Source organism: Protopterus annectens, chromosome 5.part0 (genome assembly GCF_019279795.1).
Source record: "Protopterus annectens isolate FY-2018-M chromosome 5.part0, PAN1.0, whole genome shotgun sequence".
Classification (NCBI taxonomy): Eukaryota; Metazoa; Chordata; order Ceratodontiformes; family Protopteridae; genus Protopterus; species Protopterus annectens.
This window is the reverse complement of record NC_056735.1, coordinates 428,275,336-428,295,556: the sequence shown is the minus strand read 5'-3', so window position 1 is coordinate 428,295,556 and position 20,221 is coordinate 428,275,336.

Below are 20,221 nucleotides of genomic sequence, written 5' to 3'. Positions count from 1 at the left end.
ATAAAGTGGTCCATGAAAAGAAGATAAAAGTAGCATTGATCATTGAAATTGCTACAGTCATTCATTACAGTATATTATGTACAGAGAGAGACACACCAAAACTTATAAAATACCAGGATTTGCAGATAGAAATGAGGGCAACAGGGAAGAAGGGTACTCAGACAGCTCCAGTGCTAGTAGGAGCAATAGTTCTCATAAAAAAGAATTTACAGTTGTATTTAAATATGCTACAACTGTAACTCCATACAAATTGCAGAAGGAGTTATTTCTGGGCACATTGTGGGTTCTGCAAAGAGCACTTTTGGCTGACATCAAAGATTGAAACAATACTAACTTCATGAACTTTAATCATACTTTGACATAGGAATGGGATCCATTCCTGTCATGGTATTAAAAACCCAAACAACTCAGAGAAATTAACAGATAGAGCTACTGAAAGCATGATTTCAAAACTGAGTTCAAGCACTGATGATTAATGTTTATGATACAAACAAAATCTGTCAAAGAGGAAATTACTCTTACTGTCTGGCTGTTTTTTAAAAGAGGCCAGACTTTATCTTTTTATGTGATTGCTTAGCAAAATCAGCCTTGGTCCTTGAAAAGAGCTATTCAGAACTGGCTTCTTTGTGCAGATGGACAGAACACTTGCTGTGATTCAAGTGACCCAGGTTTGATTAGTGGACACTGGCACTGAAGAGTCATGGGGGGCAGAGTTTGAGTGACATTTTACAGACTCATCTATTTTGCTGGGAAGAGACAGTTTTTGCTCAGGGTTACAACCTTTAGTGGAAATCAGGGTCTTTAACCCTGAAAAAAAGGTAATCAGTAGGCTTGTTCAACACACATGTCATTGTGCATTGGGTGTAGGGTGGGACTGTGATTAGAGCATATTTAAAAAGCCCCCCACAGCTAAGATGGCATCATACCTGGTCCCCCCCCCACTCGTCTCTTCACTGACTTTCCAAATGCACACAGTGATACGTTTGACTTACTGAGGATTCAGTCTTTGTGTAGAAAGCCTGGAAGGGGCCAGGGGTGTCAAACTTTAAGAATGAAGAGGGGATCTGGGACACAACTGATGGGAGTTGGCAGCAGAAGGGGAAAATTACAATTCAGCTTCATCTTTTTGTAGTGTTTTTGAATAGGATATACAATTTTTATATTTCTCAAGGGAAGCTTACTGTTGATATAAGACTGCATTGCATTTTGGCCTAAGTTAGATAAGCCTTTGATGAGACAAGCTCCCTTTTCCTTCTAGATTACTGCTGAGGTGCAAGACTGATCAGTTATTTATATTTGTATGTGTATGTTTATTTATTATTTGTTGACGATAGAAGAGGGTTAGCCCATGGAACCTTCTCAGCCACTGCCAGGCCACAAGGACAAGGGATAAATATGAATAAATATATATACAGATAAAGATATATAGATATAGATAGATAGATAGATAGATAGATAGATAGATAGATAGATAGATAGAAACAGATAATTACCCATAATATTTTTGGGTATGGTGACAGAAAAGAAATGGAGTACCCAGAGAAACCCACTCAGGCACAAGGATACTAACTGTACCAGTTCCTGTCTCAGGAGTTCTCTCCAAACAGGAAACATTGTTTTAGGGGTGCAATGGGATAGTGTGAAAATTCTTGTAGATTAACAGGAAGCATGCCTTTGGGGAATTCAGGGCTAAAGTGTATGTTTGGCATATAGGGGTGAGCTAGATGGAATACCGAAGAAGGAAAGTTTGAGATACTTAGGTAATCAGATAAGAGGTCCAGGGGATGAGTAAGATTATCAAAAAAAAAAGTCTGGCTTGTTACAACAATGTTAGGGAAGTGATAAATTCATTCAGTAGCAGCTGGGTAGGCTTTTGGCTATACATTCATTAGCTAAATCCGCCATAATTGATTTAACAAACAGATAAGCCTACCATTAAGTGCATATTGCACATGGGGCCTATCTAGTCCAATGTTACGGTACTAAGTTAAAATTACCACCTAGTGCAACAGATAAATCACCCTTCAGTTCTTGATACAGTATAGTTCAGAGGTTAAAGAAGAGGTTACTGTCATTCACATTAGACCCATAAACACTGGCTATTAAAACCAAGGCAATTCCTATATAAAATCTAGCCAAGACTGCAAGACCATTGTGGTTAGTTTCTGACCACTTATGCCACTGAAAACAAAACCATGGTGTTTTAAAAGAGTTAGTTGAACTGCAGATTTGTACTAATACTGTTGTTTGCAGTTCTTTAGCCTACATATGAGTCAGGTTAGTTTCTTCAAATAGTACCAGAGGTGTACATGTTCATCTTAATAACTTCAGCATCCTCTTCATTTAGCTGAAGGAGAAAGGCTCCTAACTTTCAGGATTGCACATTGATATTTTATCATTGTTTAAAGAATGTATTAATTAAACAATACAACAAAATAAGTTCAGTATATTGATTTCTAATACAATTGCCATTGCTGTGAACACAAGATAGGAGTCTAGCTGACTTGGACTAGTCAGGCAAACACCACACATTATTTGAAGTACTTTAGCAGGTGCCGTACCAAACAGTAATTAGTGCAGAAACTCAGCAGTTAAAGAAGAGGAGTAATCTGCAGGCTTGCTGAAGAACTGCATCATAACTCAACAGAAATATCAGTCCGAAAACATGAGGACACTGGGTGGGGGTCAATCAACATAGTGCAACCACTGAACACTCTTCTCATTAACGGCAGATACTGGAGGGAATGACTAACACAATTAAGAATGTCAATGAAAACTCTAGTAGAAAAATTGTTCAAAGTCACTAATTTTAACATTAAAATAATAATAACACTCCAGGATAACAATAATGGGTGAAAGTTTCATATCTTAGGCAGCAACTGTCTCTTAACTATTTGTGTAACAATGTCTTATACAAGTTATTTAATTGTGCATGCTTGGCTAATCCCGTTGAAATATTTCCATTAACTTAGTAACAGGTGCTGGCTAATGTAATTCATTTTTACACAAAATGATACATCAGATACATTATAATAGTGGTCAGACCTTGATCAAGCAGCAAGCTACTGTGCTCGGTGAATGCCCACCATTCATAGTGTTTAGTCATGGACACAACACGTTTGGGAATTACAACAGAAATAGCATAACTAATGCTCATTGGCATATGTGTAGTACTGATTGGCATATGTGTAGTATATACAGAGAAATGCATTACTGCTCAGAAATACTGCTATACTACCAAACTTTGCATGTTGTTACCTGGTTGTTTCCTTATAAAGTCTTTAGTCTTTTGACTCTAAAGTTTAAAGTTATGTCTACAACAGGGAACTACCATGCTGACAATACACCCCTAAGAGTTGACCCAATTGTTTTGGGTTTGGGAACTTATGTGGACAGTGACCTAGCTTTTGTCCAACATGTGTCTGTTGTATACAAGTCCTTCTGTTCTGCACTATTTCTAAACAAAAGGATCGGGTCTAGATCTATGGGTATCAACAAAGGGATCGGGTCTAGATCTATGGGTATCAGCAAAGTGATCGGGTCTAGATCTGTGGGTATCATTACTCCATTTACTCAGCCCTCATTAGGCCAGTCATTGAATATAATGTCCTTTTGGTATATACCTGCCCAGACACATACAACAACTGGAACACCCACAGAGATAGCTTACTGAGAGAATATAAGCCCTAAACAACATGCCCTACATGGATCGACTCAAAGCCCTGTCACTACACTCAGTATCCTAAAGAGATATCCTGTGTCTGGCATACAAGGCATCCTCAGACCCATTACTGATGGATTTATTGCATATCAGCAAATCAAATGGCATCAGAAATACTCAGGCTATAGATCTAAACCTCTTCTGCAACATCAACAGACAGGTTTGGACGGATATCTCACAGAGGATACCACTGCTGTGGAATAGACTCCCCATCCACATAAAACAAAGTTAATCCCATCCAAGTGCAACCTTGATATATGGATGGAAAACAGAAAATTTACCCCAGGACTGCCTCCCTGTACTACTAATGGACAGAGGCAGCTCCTAAATGCTTTATCCCATGCATAGGCCCCCCTCAAATTATGTATGGCATGATTCTAGTTATTCTCATTAAGGGTAATATATCATTATTGACCATGGAATGGGGTAAGGCCAATCTGTAACCAAATGGGATAGGTTATTTTGAGCATAAAAAGGGAAATTGGCTAGGCTTAAAATGGGCTATTAGGGCAGCTGGCATATTACTTACCTCTGAACCTGTGTGAGCATAGGGCTCTTAACTCACCTATGTAGCCTAAGTGTACATCGAGCAGTTTCCTCATTAAAAACATTGGGAAAAAACAGAATAATTTCCATGACTGTTAAAAGAAAATGATTGAAGCAGCTTATTAATGTAAAATTGCAGTTATAGTTGGATAGCTGATGTATATTTAAGCAGTAATAATTTGTTGTTGAACTTAATGCAAATCATATTTATAGTAAGAGAAATTAAATTTGGACTCAAGGGTACTTTACAAATGCAATTTTTAATAGAAAATATGATGGCAGCAAATTTTAGACAAAGATGGGTTTTGGTGAAATACATCAGACGGATGTAACTGTAGTCCTGGTATTCTTATGCAGAATCTTACAAAATGCATTATGTCTGCCAGATATGATACATTAATGTCAAAATGTTACTAATAAAATATTTAAATTAAGCACAGAGACTGAAGAACAAAATACAGTTTTGTTAATGTAATCAGTCTTAACTCACTAAAAAAAATTGATTCATTAAACCTATGGAGTTGGTATATTTAGCTACACAGACTCTATTCCCATTCATGTTATTGGCAGAGCTAATTCTGTTTAATGCAGTTATACTGCTTTGATGGCTGGGAGTCACCAGAGAAAAAGAACAGAAAAAACAAGACATTCTGAATGGTTGGAGTGGTTAAAATGCTGAGATGCAATCTTGCTCTAAGGGCTAGAAGGTTCTAAGGAATATTACTCTTATATTCTTTAACAGAGAAAAAAATTAAGGCCAGATCTAGATCAATTTCAGGCAGGGGTTAACCACTGGGCTAACATAAAGGCATTGCATACTTGTGTGTGTCATTGGAAATAGAACAACCATCACTATCTGCATGGTCCAGAAAAGAGAATGAATGAAGCTTTGAAGAAATTAAGATAGTATGAAAAATACTGTAAGCATTTTGAAGTTGTTTTCTTGGTGGGCACACTAAGTAGGCAAAGAACATCAGGAAGAGTCAATAAGGCTGTATCTAGTAATTCACATTTTTGCTAATTTTAATTGAATAATTCACTCATTAATTGAGAAAATCAATTCTCTAACCCTGTGTCCAAACATCTGAGACTGTAGGATCATTACATTGATAATAGGGTGTCTGGCATGTACTAGAAATATCAAATTTTAACACAAAGACAAGATTAAGTAAAATATTTTATAAGTCCAGTTAATTTTCTTTTTTTCTTTGTCCTTTTGCTCTTCCCTATTGTGTTTGCTCATGTAATTACATTTATGCAAATTACTGCACATTTATAGCTTTACGTGCAGCTGCTGTTTCCTGATTCATTAGTGTATCAACAGTTTTCAAATAGTGACAGTATAGCATACAGTATTAATATTAAGTGGTGCTAAAGGTTGTCATCCTGTAGTCCTTCTATAGATTTTTAAATCTCTGCTGATACTCTGTGTGATTTTGCAATCATTTAGTCAAATCAGTCATTCTATGTCGCCCCAAAGACAGGCAATTATTCAGGGGTATTGTTCTTTAATAATTAAAAATAAAAAATACATAGATAATTTTGCTTATAACCAGTTATTAATAAATATTTTATTACAATAATAATTAAAATTCCATAACTCCAACATAAGACACTGTGAAAGTTTACTTTTCTAAACTCAAATGTTATTCTAAGCTCTAAATTCATGACATTTGTCATATATCATGAGGCAGTTTATTGCATTTACACTTGCTTGTGTTACGTAGAATATTTCTAAATGAATCATTCAGATTTTTACTTGTTTTATACATATTTTTCACCTTGTTTTTATAACAGTTTTTATAACAGTCTTCTATTATTTTGTATATAGACTTTTTGTTATTAATTTTTATTAAATTTGAAAAAAAAATAAGAAATAAAATAATATGATACATAGTAAACAGCAAACAAACTATAGTAGGGTCTACATCGATTATGTGACATATAATCAATTCATATTTTAAAAGGAAGTAAAATTTAATAAATAAACATGTACTATAATAGAAATCCTATCGCAAATATTTTTATAATAAAACATTTAATTTTAAACAGTAATTATAATAAGATGTAATTTTATTGGTTCACATTTTAATAGTGACTAACTCATTTTGACACACAGTGTTAGCACTATTTCTAAATTCTTTAAATGAGGGAGTAGTATCTTTTTCAAGATCAGTATAGTAACTTTCCTAGCAATAGTCAAAAGACTCCAGTGAAGGGAATATTGCTTTCCAGGAGCACTACCAGGAATTGGATCAATAAATAAAAGTAGTGACTTTGTTAATTTAAATTTGTCTGCCCACAAAGTCTATAAAAAGCTGTTCATTTCCCCAAAAAAGCAGGTTTATGATATTACAAATACTATATGTTGCCAGTCAGCTTTTAGAATAGATTTGTATCTCCAACATCCAATTTCTTTTTTACACATAAGTTCATTTTTATGATGGGTAATAAAAGTTCTGTGAATAAATTTTCATGAAAATAACCTCCAATATAAAGAAGATGTAGTTGTTTTTGAAGATGATATTAATCTCTTACCTTATATTAGTATAGTTAACTAAAATAAAACAATTCAATAACTATTTTAGCATGTAGTTTTATGTTCTTTGCTAATCTATATATTTTAGATAAAAACGTTTTTCCTAAATCATTTCATGAATAAAGATTATGTAGAAAATATATAAATGGTGAAAATGCATTTATCATCTGATACCAAAAATCAAATTCTTTTTTTTTAATCTAACATTTTAGTGAAATTTAAAGTATTAACACAATCTACAGTGAAGGTTATGGGAAATATTCCAAAGAACTAATCTTTCAATTCAGGATTTTTAAAAATAAGGTTTCTAAATGCAATTAAAATATTATTTGCATATTGTGACTCAGATAGTTTGTTGATATTCTTAGTAAAATATTAGTTTAATAACAATTTAAAGTTTTCCTGAAATCTGAGTATGTTGTTTAGTTATATTATTATTACCATTTAACCAAATAATCTCATGAAGCTTTTTCACTGGGCTGAATAATTAAGATTTAACCATAATGCTACAGTTTTGATGACAGAAGATGAAGGATATAATTCTACATTAGGGAATTCTACTCCCCCATTTATTCAATTTCTGGTATGATGACCTATTGCTAATCTTGGTTTATTTGGGAACCGGAGACATTTTAAAAGCAAAATATTAAATTGTTTAATAAGCTCTTGAGAGAGGAAAATATAAGTTGACTGAATAATATGTAATATTTTTGGTAAGATAATCATCTTAACTAAAATTAATCTATATTCTATAGTAAAACAATCTTATTCCATTTATTTTTAGCAGATTCATAGATTTTAAAAAGTTATTATAATTAATCAATGTTATTTCATTGAAATGATTCCACAAAGTGATCTCCAAATATTTACTTTTTTTATTCCAGTTAAATTCAATACATTTTAGAGTCACATAATTCTTTGCTAATTAATACAATATTAGCTTTGTTATTATCAAAACTCAATCCTGATACAGATTTAAATAATTTTAGTGATTTAATTAATGAAGCAAATGATGCATCAATGTTACCAATTGTCAATAAAGCAATTCTCCCCAAAAGTTGGATTTTAGAAGAATAATGATAATTTATTTTAAAACCTTGAGTATCTAATTTTTGATCTTATAACATTTGCTTACAGTTCAATCACTAAATAATAATGGAGACAATGGGCACCCTGCTTATTGCCTTCACATATTTTTATTGGTTGAGAAATAAATTAGCCTAATTTAATAAAGCCAAAGGAATTCTGATAAAGATCATTAATAAGTTGAATGAAATTATCTTACACAGTATACATTTGTAGTATAAAAGATAAATTAAAGCAATCAAATGCTTTATTTATATCTAAACTAATTATTGATAATTATTTTTCATTTTATTAGCATAATCAAAGTAATTACTATTTTAATATTATCATAAGATTGTCAAGTATAAAATCCATTTGATCTTCAATTAAAAATGAAAGAAAATGTTTAATTCTGTTAGCATAAATAGACATAAAAAGTGCGTAATTAGTGTTTAGCAGAGATGTGGGCCTATAGCAGGAACATAATGATAAATCTTTTTCTTGCATTAAAAATATGAGAATTAAATGTATATTTTCAAGAAGGAGGAATATTTTATATATATATATATATATATATATATATATATATATATATATATTACTACAAAATATTATAATAAAATATCTAATGCCTCTTTTCATATTAATTTGTATCATTTGGGTATAATTCCAGTGTTACTTGGAGTTTCATTATCTTTCAACCTTTTTATTTCTTCTTTTAATACCATCACGGTAATGGGTGCCTCTATTTTCTTTATTTGATCTTTAGTTAATTTATTATGTATATTATTTCTTAAGAATGTTCCAATTTCTTCTTTTTCTGTTATATCATTCTTTTTTATTAAGTTTGTTTGTTACAATAGTTCCTAAAGCTTTCTAGAATATCTTCTATATTTGCAGCTTTTCTATTGTTACCCAGTATAGAAATTTCTTTAACATGATTAGATTTAATAACTGTATAGTCTTTTGAATTAAGTCTATGAGTATTCTTATGACTTAAATTAGTTTCTTGTAAAAAGACAATCTGAGTTTTAAATAAATTCAAATATTGAAGTAAACTTCCACCTTTTCCAACCATTATTAAGCACATTTACTTTACTTGGGATACATTTTAAATAAGCCATATTATAAAAATTCTAACAAAATCATATCACAACTATTACTAATAATGTTCCCTTTAAGTAATGACTTGAATTACATAAAAAGTTGTATATTGAGAACAAGATGATAATAAGCAAACATATTGTAACAACTGACGCTGACACCCAATTTAGAACACCAATAAGATTAGTCTTAAACAACTTGACCTTAAACCAGTCCCTCATCATGAACCCTAGAGGTCTTAGTTTGAAGTGACATCCATTCCAAACTACCAATCAACCCCCCCTACAAGCAACAAAATGGATCTACTGCTAATATCTATAAGTAAAAAAATAATAAAAAGGCATTTAATATATAAAATGACTAGTAATGGGTATAAAAGTCTATCACTATGTAAACTATACCCACTTGTAAAAAAAGAGAAAAAGGGAATATTATTATGATTTAACCAGGCTTAGGTTAATAGTTTCTTTCTCCCACTTCCGTTAATTTCCCCATTCTCACTTTTTCCCTTTTCCCATTATTCTTTTCCTTCACTCTTATCTCTTTTTTCTTTTCCCCTTCCCTTTTCCTCCCTTCTTTTAATAATAATAACTTTCCTTCCCAAATGTAATTATCCTACTGAAGGTTTCTAACATATATATAAATACCTATTAAATATTTAGGCAAACTTTGGTGAAAACTTTCAACAAATAAATTGCATGTGCATATACCTACATATAGATGCTCAAACTACTCTTACTCATCCATGTATACATACATACAAATTTCTAAATGTATAAATTAATACACATTCAATTATCTATACATATACATAATTACTTGTATAAGGCATTTACATTTACATTTATAGGTAGTTTGTTAAGTCAGCAATTCATATATATCATGAATTTAAAATGTGGGAAGAATAAAAACAACTATATTTACTAAAATTCATTTCATAACACAATTTGGTTTTGTGAAAGGTAGATCATGCCTGCTCAACCTGGTTGACTTATTTGAGTCAGTCACTAGAGCAGTGGATGAAGGTAAGGCAGTTCATACAGCCTACCTTGATCTGGCCAAGGCATTTGATACCATTCCTCACTCAGGAATTATTGATAAACTCACCAAACTAGGCATCGACCCCAATATCTTTAGGTGGTTTGCAAATTGGTATACAGATAGAACACACAGTGTGAAAGTAGCGGACTCCAAGTCAGACTGCTGACCAGTCATGAGTGGAGACCCACATGAATCGGTCTTGGTTCCTTTCCAGTTTGGTATCTACTTCTCAGAAGTCCAGGACAACATGGAGGGACTCTGGTTGACCAAATTCACAGACAACTGCAAGGTGGGAGCCATTATTAACTCCCCAAGTGATGTAAACATCCTACAGAAAGGCCTCACTGAGACCAACGACTGGTGTCGAAGCCATGGCCTTAAGCTCAATGCCAAAAATGTGTTGTCATTCCCTTTGGGAAAAACTCAGTTCCCACTAATTACCACACTGATAGTAGCCCACTGAACACTGAAGGTGTAATAAGAGATCTGGGGACACAGGTTGACAGCAGCCTCTCCTTCGACCACCACATTGCCACTGTGGTCAGAAAGTCCTTCTATGTGAACTGTCTCATTACCAAGGGTTTTGCATCCAGGAAAAAAGAGGTCATCATCTTTCTCTACTCTTCCCTCATTAGACCAATCATCAAGTATAATGCCCCATTTGGCATGTACCTGACTAAACACCTGCAACAGCTGGAAAGGCCAAAAAAGTACCTCATGAAGAGGATCCTAGGCCTTAAACACATGCCCTACATGGACAGACTCAAAAAACTCCAGCTTTTCTCTGTCTCATATCGTCTATTAAGAAGCGAGCTCTGCTTGACTTACAAAGCCATGTCTGACCCAGTCCTGTTAGAAATGTTACACCTAAAGAAATCCCAATCCCTCCACACCACATGCTCCAGGGACCACAAATTTATTACCACAATCAACAGAACATGCTGGAGGGACAGATTCATAACCCAGAGACTGCACATGCTCTGGAATAAACTTCCCATATATGTCAAGTAGAGCACCTCACTGGCCCTTTTCAAGAGAAATCTTGATGAGTGGATGGGAAATAGAAAGTTCACCCCAGGGATCACTCCAATGGTTCTACTTAATAGAGGCACCAGAAACTAATGGCGTAATGATGCCAGGGCACTTCTATAGGCTAGGCTTGTAAAGGCTCCAGGGCTGTTGGCCTAGTACACACCTATGAACCTATGAACCTATACTTATATACGGGTCTATATCATAATGTCGAATGCTGACAAGTTCAAAGCACTAAACTTCGAGCTTGAAAGTTCGAAGTGTAAAACCATCAAAATGTATAACGGAGATCACCATGGAGTGCAGAAAGGGAAGATTTCCCTTTACTGCACTGTAGTGCAATCTTGGAGTTGGTATATTTATGTAGCGAGGTGTGGTAGGTGCAGGGGGGGGGGCTTGTCCCCCTGCATAGAGCATTTTTTTTTTGTTTTGGGTTTTGAGTGTTTTTTTTTTTTGACATTCGACGTTTTTAGACTTCGAACTTTCAAGTTCAAAGTTTGAAGTTTCGAAGTTGTCAGCATTCAACAATTTGATATAGACCCCTTATATACATGTAAACAAATCATGCATGCACATGAGTGCAAACAAACATACAAACAACCACAGACAACTACAGATACACACACACACACACACACACACACACACACACATATATATATATATATATATATATATATGAGAGAGACATATAATAAGAGAGAAAGAAAAGGTGGGCATTTTACCTCACTATATTAAGAGTTGAAATCTTATGGTCTAAATAATCAGTTCAAATTAGGATAGACTGAATATTCATTTGTCTTTTTTTTTTTGTTCTTTTCATTGTTTTTCCAACCATTTTTTCAGCATGCCTCTTCAATGAAGTATGCTCCAGTCCATATCTTGTTTTGGTCCAAAATCTTGTTTTTTGAGTTTTAGTAACATTTTCTAGGAATTCAAAAGATTTCTGACCATCTGGGAGAACAATTCTTAACTTGGCGGGAAACAGGTAAATGAAATTGAATTCCTATTTTCTTCAGTTTCTTTAATAATGGTATTCAAGTTTTCCTTTTTACTGCTACTGAGGATTGCCAGATCTAATTATATTGTTTACTATTTTGGTAGGATAATTAGACCATGCAGTCTTGAACACTAATTCCTTATCTTGGCAGGAAACAAATCTGACAATGGCAGATCTTGATGGAGAGATTTCTTTGCAGAAAGATTTGTCAGAGATCTATGGGTTTTTTAATTTCAAAGGATGTTTAATATTTTTAAAGCCAAGCAGTTAAGAAATTGACTATATTACATGTTTCTTATTTTTGGGTAGAACATACATTCTAATGTTATTCCTCTTAGATCTACATTCAGTATCATTAATTCTATCAACAATGAATTCATTTCTTTCAAACAAATTATTTGTGGGTTTTCTCATTCATCCATTTTTTTCATCAATGTCATTTAGTGCTTCTTCTGTTCCAGATATCTGTGCTTTCTGTTAAGTAGCCATTTCATTAGGTATTTCTATTTGCTTACTGCATTCTTTTTTAACTGAATCCATTGTTGTATCTTATTTATCAACTTTAAGTGAAAGATCTTGAATGTTACTGAATAAAAACTGTAGCTCTTTTTAACAGATAATTCTTGTAAAGCAATCTTCATATTACTCATTTTGAGAAATCAGATCCAAGCCTTTTACATGAAAATTTGAAGGGAAAATATAAATAAACACATTTTTTGAATAAACTTCTCCAGAAGTTTCCTATGATACTTTCTTTCAAATTTTAGGAAATTACAACATTTTTGGGAAACAAAATCCTGTCAGAAAAAATATTAAGCTAGCAGAGCAAATTCCTGTGGCTGCTAATAGCTCACCGTCTTGGTCACACCATCAATCATTTTGTATATAGACTTGAGTTTTTTCATGTTTAGTTTCTAGTAATTCGTCACAGAATGTTCCATTTCCCCAAGTTATTTTTATGAGTAATCTCTCTTTTGTCCCCTCCCACTCTCTGTCTTATACTACTGATATTTTATTTTATTTTTTTCTAAAATTACAATCTCAAAAGTAAAAATAAGAAAAAATGTACTTGTTAAACTCCATCCATCCATCCATCCATCCATTCATCCATCCACAACTCCTATTTTCCACTTTTGCACAGGAGGTCAGGGTGTCACTTTAGCAGTGACAATCATCTAGAACCAAGGTTCACATCAGAAAATTCTACATTGTAGAATATTTAACAAAATATTGATGCATTTTCTGTAGCTTAGATTTTGTGTCTGTATCTATCAGTCTGTCTGTCTTTCTATGTGTCTATCTATCTATCTGTGGCAGAAATGAAGAAAATACAGAGTGACATTCAAAACTGTGAATACAAAATTTTGACTAACAAGTCTCACAACACAAACTGAAACACACTCTAATACTTTTAAAAAGTTTTTGAAAGAGAATTTCACGTCCTGTACTACTATGTCCCAAACACACCACTTAATTTTATTCCAAGACTGCTGTCCATCACATGAAGAGCAATTTGTGGATATACTGCCATCTTAATTCTATTATATACAGAACCATACTTCACTTTAGTGATTGCACTCAAGTGTTGATTTTTATAGTGGTGTGAAGACTGGTAGAAATGTGAAGGCTGCCCGTCTAGCCAGATAGGAAGTTATACATAATTCTGTCATTTGTAAATATGATTGTAGAAATACAGGCTTGTTTTCTTAAATAAAAGAATATGCTGTGAGGTGTTGAACTTAAAACAATGTAGCAACATTGCCCTCTGCTGTAAAAAAAGCTAAGTCAAGCATTTATTGCCTGTCCTTTGAAATTAAAATTATTTCTTGTCTGTCCCTTTGAAGATAGAGTTTGGAGTCGATGAGTCTGGAGTGAAGCATCCTGCCTATTGTTTTAACTTAAGGAATAATTACTAGAGTTTACATATGGAATGTCTTTTATGGCTGTAGTTTCCTGCAGATGCAAGATAACAATTATGTAGTAGCTGTTAGCCTGGGAACACCAGGAAAGTGTGAAATGATGTAATGTTTATCAGAACTGCAATTTCAATTTAAACAGAGAGAACCAAAGATTATTAAACATTTTTGTCTTGACCATCCAGCTCACAGCACTGTCTTGCTCATATGTAAGTTATCTTAGATTTGTGTTTTCTCTTAGAAATAGCTAGAAACTAGAAAGATTAGACTAAGTGTTTTTCTGTGATATCAGAACTGTACTACTGAATTATTTTAAGTATTTCTCTGTGATCTCAGAACTCTTGACTAGCATTGTGTAGCAGAAAGTATTGTCTTGTGGTTTTAATTATTTATTATTAAATATTTTAAATCTTTTCAACTGTGGCTGTTTTGTGTAGAGATAAGTTAAGCTCTAAGAGTACATTGCATGCTTATATCGATCCTGTACCAAGTCACTCTCATAAGCCTTGACTGTTTAGTCACAACTACCAACTGAATAATAATATTGCACAGTTATAACTGGACACCCTATTAAGCGTCTTTGAGTAGCTGATTAGTATTAGTGGGTGGTGTCAAGTGGAACTACTGTGTAGTCAGAGAGAAAGGGGCACAGCTGGAGAAACTGTGCCAGCTTTCCCCAAGAGTGTCGGTGTGGTTGTACTCTTCTCAAAGTGTGTGAGTGTGTGTGTGTGTCAGCTACATGGGTAGAGGCATGAAGCACTGGTTGGACAGAGAGGGTGCTAGAAGTTTTAGCTTGCCCACTAGGCTGAGATCTGGACCCTATAGCTGTGCCAGTGGAGGGTCTTATTGGGGACCTGGAGAGCAAGGGATCAACCAGCCCTGGACTGAATGTGATCTCTGTGTGCTCTTAAGGGAAATTGCACTTTACTGTGTGTATTTGTTATCCTTTCGTCATATATGAGATGCCCTCTCTGGTGTTAGCGGTGAGGATTGAGGCTTCTTGATTGCTGGGTCAGGGCATGAGCATCACAGGTGGCATGTTTCAACAAGGCTCTCAAATGCACATTCCTTGATCTTACTATACATGTATTAATACGTTTTTTTTTCTGCTAGTAATTGGAGAGTTGATCCTTGCTTAATTGTGCTTTTCTGCCTGGCTACATTTTGTATGAATATATATATATATGTATATGTGCGTGTGCATGTGTATGCATATTTGTAGACACACACACACACACACACACACACACACACACACACACACACACACACACACACACACACACACACACATATTGTGATTTACCTTTAGCTAATTTTAAATGACATATAAGATATAATTTTCTTCAAATATTTAATATATACATTTGAATATTTTGCTTTTGTTTTTCATTTTCATAAATCATTACCATGTTTCTCAAAAACTGCATCATTGAAAAATTAGCCTTATTTGCTAATATTTGTGTTTGTTTCTCAAAAGATTAATTTGTAATTACACAGTACACTTTACAATTTAGTTTTTGTTTACATTTTTTACACTAAATATTACACTAAGACATTTAATTGGCATTTTAAATAAAGTGCTCTAAGTGAATGAATTTCTCTGACTGTGAGAGCCAATTTGCTTTACCGTGTAAAAGCAGCAATAAGTTTTACTTTTACTAGTAAAATCAGTCAATTTAGCCAGGTGGAATAAAACTAATTTAGACAAATGGCTTGCTGCTGCAGTAATACAAACAATGTTTCCTTAATCATACTGTAAGTAATGCTGCAGAAAATACCTCAAGGTTAATCAACCTTAGCATCACTATGTATTCATTTCTGAGTATGCTGTTTTTACAAGAAATCCTACCTGCCTAAATCTGTGCTTCCTCTTGTGCCTTTGTTCAATGATTTTATGTATACTAATGGTTCATTGTACCCTGGCCTATAATATCTTAGACTGCTACCTAATACTTTCTTAATCTGCTCCACTAAAATGGCAGAGTGGGTTAAGATTATCAGCCACTAATGAGATTCATCTGCAGTCCTGCATTTAATTCCTTTATTTTACATTCAAATACTGAGTAATTGCGAGTTAGTCTTTTAACCAAGCATTTGCATCCAGTCAGTTTATCTGGTTTACAAATGTATAAAATTATCTAGAACAGCTGTAAAATATACAAAACTCTGGATATTAGGCTTGTCATAACTCTTTGTGATGCTGTCCTGCATTAGTCATTCAATATGGTTTAGGATGGAGGAAAAGAATCATATTATTTATTCACTCCATAATCTCTCGGAAAGAACAGGAAGAATGTGTTAGATTAAGGTCACTGTATTCTTCCAGGTCTGTGTGTGTACTGTTGGACTGATTAATGCATTTTGCCATTACAGAAAGGTATTGGAGATACAGTTACAGGATAATTATCCTATGATTTAATAAGTAAAAAATGGCCACTAGATAAATTACTTATTTGCTAAAAAAAAAAAAAAAAATTCTGAATCAGTTTTCACTAAGATGTCTGTATTTAGTTACACCACTCTGACAGCTGAATTCTCTGACTCACCCCACTAACTACGCATATTTGTACAGACCACCGCAATACACATTAATATGCACTGACCGTAATTAATTTACACAGATCATTGATTCACATAGATAATTATACCCTATACCAATCATATCACACGCTGAACATTCAATGTCTTACACAGACACTAACAAATTTTCCCCTTACAAACATACTGCACCATATGCAGTGCTGCTTGAATGTTGTTATCATCAAATACTATTCACATACACAAGGGTGGCACATTGTCATTAATACTCTTTATCATACAGAAGTGATTTACACTGTTAGTATGTACTGAAGAGTATTTACCCCTGGACAAACATTTACTGAATCCTGAGGCATACTTAATTGATGATAGAGTTTTAAAGTCTGGCATTGGGACTTTTCTTTGTTTCTTTCTAATAAGAGTCTGGAACTGCTTACTATATACATATAGAAGTGATCAAAATCTGTAGACTTACCATATCGCAGTAGGTCTCTACCACTATGAAGTTGTGTGATTTGAAGACTTCTTTAAAATATCTCAATGTATTTTCAGTTTCCACCTGGTTTAATTTATAAGTCATGTTTTGAGTGACTGAATGAGATACTTTACAATGTGCTCCAGGAATTAGTCACCTCTGGTGAAATGTAATATTTTCTCAGACAAACTGCCTGAAGCTATATCATTCTACCATGATGAACTCTAGCCATTCTACCAGCTCAGTAGTTTACCATATGATCTGACTAAAAGTGACAAACCTTAATAAAAACTAAGTGACTGTTCAGCCTGCATGTGCAAATGACCATGATTTGGATCCTGTGAGCATAGACAGACATCCTGTGAAGCAAGGAGCACTAAACTTCTGAATAAATGTTTTTGCTACACTGATGTATATATTTGTAATTGGTCAGTGATTCACACATAAATTACACAGAATAACTTTGTGCGGGAATACAGTAGGATGACTTGGGTATTTTCTCCAAATGGTAACAGAATGTGGTTCAGTATGGATATAAGGATTTCTTATAATCTGGTGATCATCCTGTAGTTAATGTTTCAGACATTTTATATTGTCTGTTCTAAGGAGGGTCCTTAGCTAATTTATACCTCAGCACATGAAGGAACATTGCCTGCAGTGTACCAAAACTGCTAGATTTGCAGGTAGCTTGTTGGTACAATGCATTAAGTGCCAGGTTGGACTTGCTTCAGTTACTGAAGATTTATTATTTCCATAATTTGAGAACAAATACCAGGATTTGTTTCCTTTGTGATAAAGAAAATTGCCTCTGTTTGTGAAAGTTAAGAAAAAAAGTTGTTCTAAGATGATTGGGACTTTGCAAATGATCACACGTATCCAGTTAAAGAGGATATGACACTCCAAGGTTATAGCTATTGAAGTGATATTGCTCCAACTGGATCTAATCCAGTGATAACAAGAACATTGTCCATTTAATGTCAGCTCCAGTGTGTTGATCAAAGAGAATTGCCAAATGGAGCAATCAACAAACTACATGGAGAACAAGCCAGTCTGACGCAGACCTCCTGCACCATAGGACATGCAAGACATGCAGTCATTCTATCAGTCTTAATGACAGAAACAGGGCTGAAGCAACATGCAGACAGAATCACTTTTAATTACACCATTCGATGATACTGCAGGTGCTATACCTTTAAGAATTTCAATATTTTTAACTATAGTAAACTTGAAGCTAATTTCAATTTTCATCATTTGTTCTTTACAGGATTTAGCTTTGTGCTTGTAGGGTGCCTAACTTGGCATCTGCCCTTGCTGAAGTTAAACTCTACACAAGACATTTAAGTCTTAGCCTGGTGTTTTATGGGCAATATAAACTCCTGTCCTCTGAAATGTCCCTCAAAAGAAAAAGATACTTTAATCCACCTCTTCACCCATTACACAATTATTTGAAAATTTGTGCGATAATGGCCTTCAGCGAATGCTTTCTAGAGATGTTTCACAAAGGCTTTACAACATTACAGCTTGTGAAAGGTCTCTTTTACAAGATCTCAAAGTGAGGAATCCATGAGATTTATAAATCCAGACAAAGGGATAGATTAGTGATTATGGACACAGTGGACTATGCTGGTAAAATGTTGATCAATATTACTGACCATGCATCATATGAAATATGATTTTTATTGCTTATCACAAGGTACCTTTGATGTTTTTCAAACTATTTCAATGATGTTCTTTTTTTAAATACTGGAAAGTGGATTCTTCTGTGATTCCTTCTATTTTTGGAATCCTGGAAGTTCATTCCAATATTTCCAACCCTTCTTTACATCCCATCATTTCGGCACAAGGATTGAAATCTGAACTGATAGCTAAATTTATTTGTTGGAAACTGAAATATTTGATAATGCATGTTATGAAGGACTCATGGAGTTTTTTTTAACCAGTTTAAGAGGAAAATTGATGATGAAAGGTGTGTTTTGTGACTGTTGATATTATAAATTTATTTTTGGATATTCCCCATGATACTGGATTACAATGGTCTGAAGAAATGTTGACATCTTTTGACTCTAATAACAATTTGGACATCATGCTCTTGATGAGATCTTATGAATTGGAAGGAAAGTGACAATGATCCAAGAATATTTTCAAAAGACCAAATTCAATTAAGTCAATACGGGACTGAGTATATGTCCAGAAAAATAGATGATTACATTTCACCATTTTTAGAAAACAGATTCAGAAAGGAGGAAAAGGTACTGGATTTAATAATATTCTAAAAGTATATTTATGAAATGCACAAAATATTGGAAATATATACAATGAGTAGAAAGCTTCAGTACACCATGAAAAATATTATCTGCTAGTAATAGCAGAAGCATGGAATTCTCCCGATTTAATATTTCTTGGATTAAAACACACGAGTGCTTAAGAGACTATTTAAGAGTTGGTGGAATTTTAGTGCATGTAAAAGAAACAATACCATCAGTGTTGGTTTCTATGAATAATGATATGGAAACAGTAATTGTTGATTTATTGGTTCCAGAGGAGACAATCAAAATAATGGTTTCCTAACGTTAGATCAAAGCAAATTTCTTAGATCTAAAGTTGATTGCACTTAAAATGCCAAATGTTCATATCAGTGAACTTGTAAAATAACAAAAAACCTTACATCGACATTTCATATTTTGCATTTAAAGGAACTCCCTAAAACATGAATGACAGTAAAGATAAAGACTGCATTTGCAACAGTAGCTCAGCAACTGTTTGTTAGCTCAAAGGCAAAGAGTTAACAGTAGTTAGAAGTCAACATAAAAGTGATAAATTTCCTCAATGGTGAATCAAAAGGATGACTAAACTTTATAGACAGAAGCAGAAACTATAGCATACCAAGAATTGTCACTGTTAGAAGAGCATAGAAGAGGGAACAGATAAACAAAAACAGTTAGAAAGATAGATGTGATAAAAGCAAAGTGCAGTATTAGAATAGACCAGAATCTATAGTACATCATTGCAAATAATAAACTAAAGTTATCAGCACAGGCAGAAAAACTTAGAAGATATGCAGATAAATATAAAGGAAAAGTACAAAATAAGCACTTCATTGCTGTCCCAAAAAAATTATAGAGAATTGGGTATCAAAGCAAAATCAATAGAAATAACACCAAAAAAGAAGGAATAGACACATTTTGGAGAAATATCTTGAAGACCCTGTGGAATATAACAAGGATACTAACTGGATAGAAGA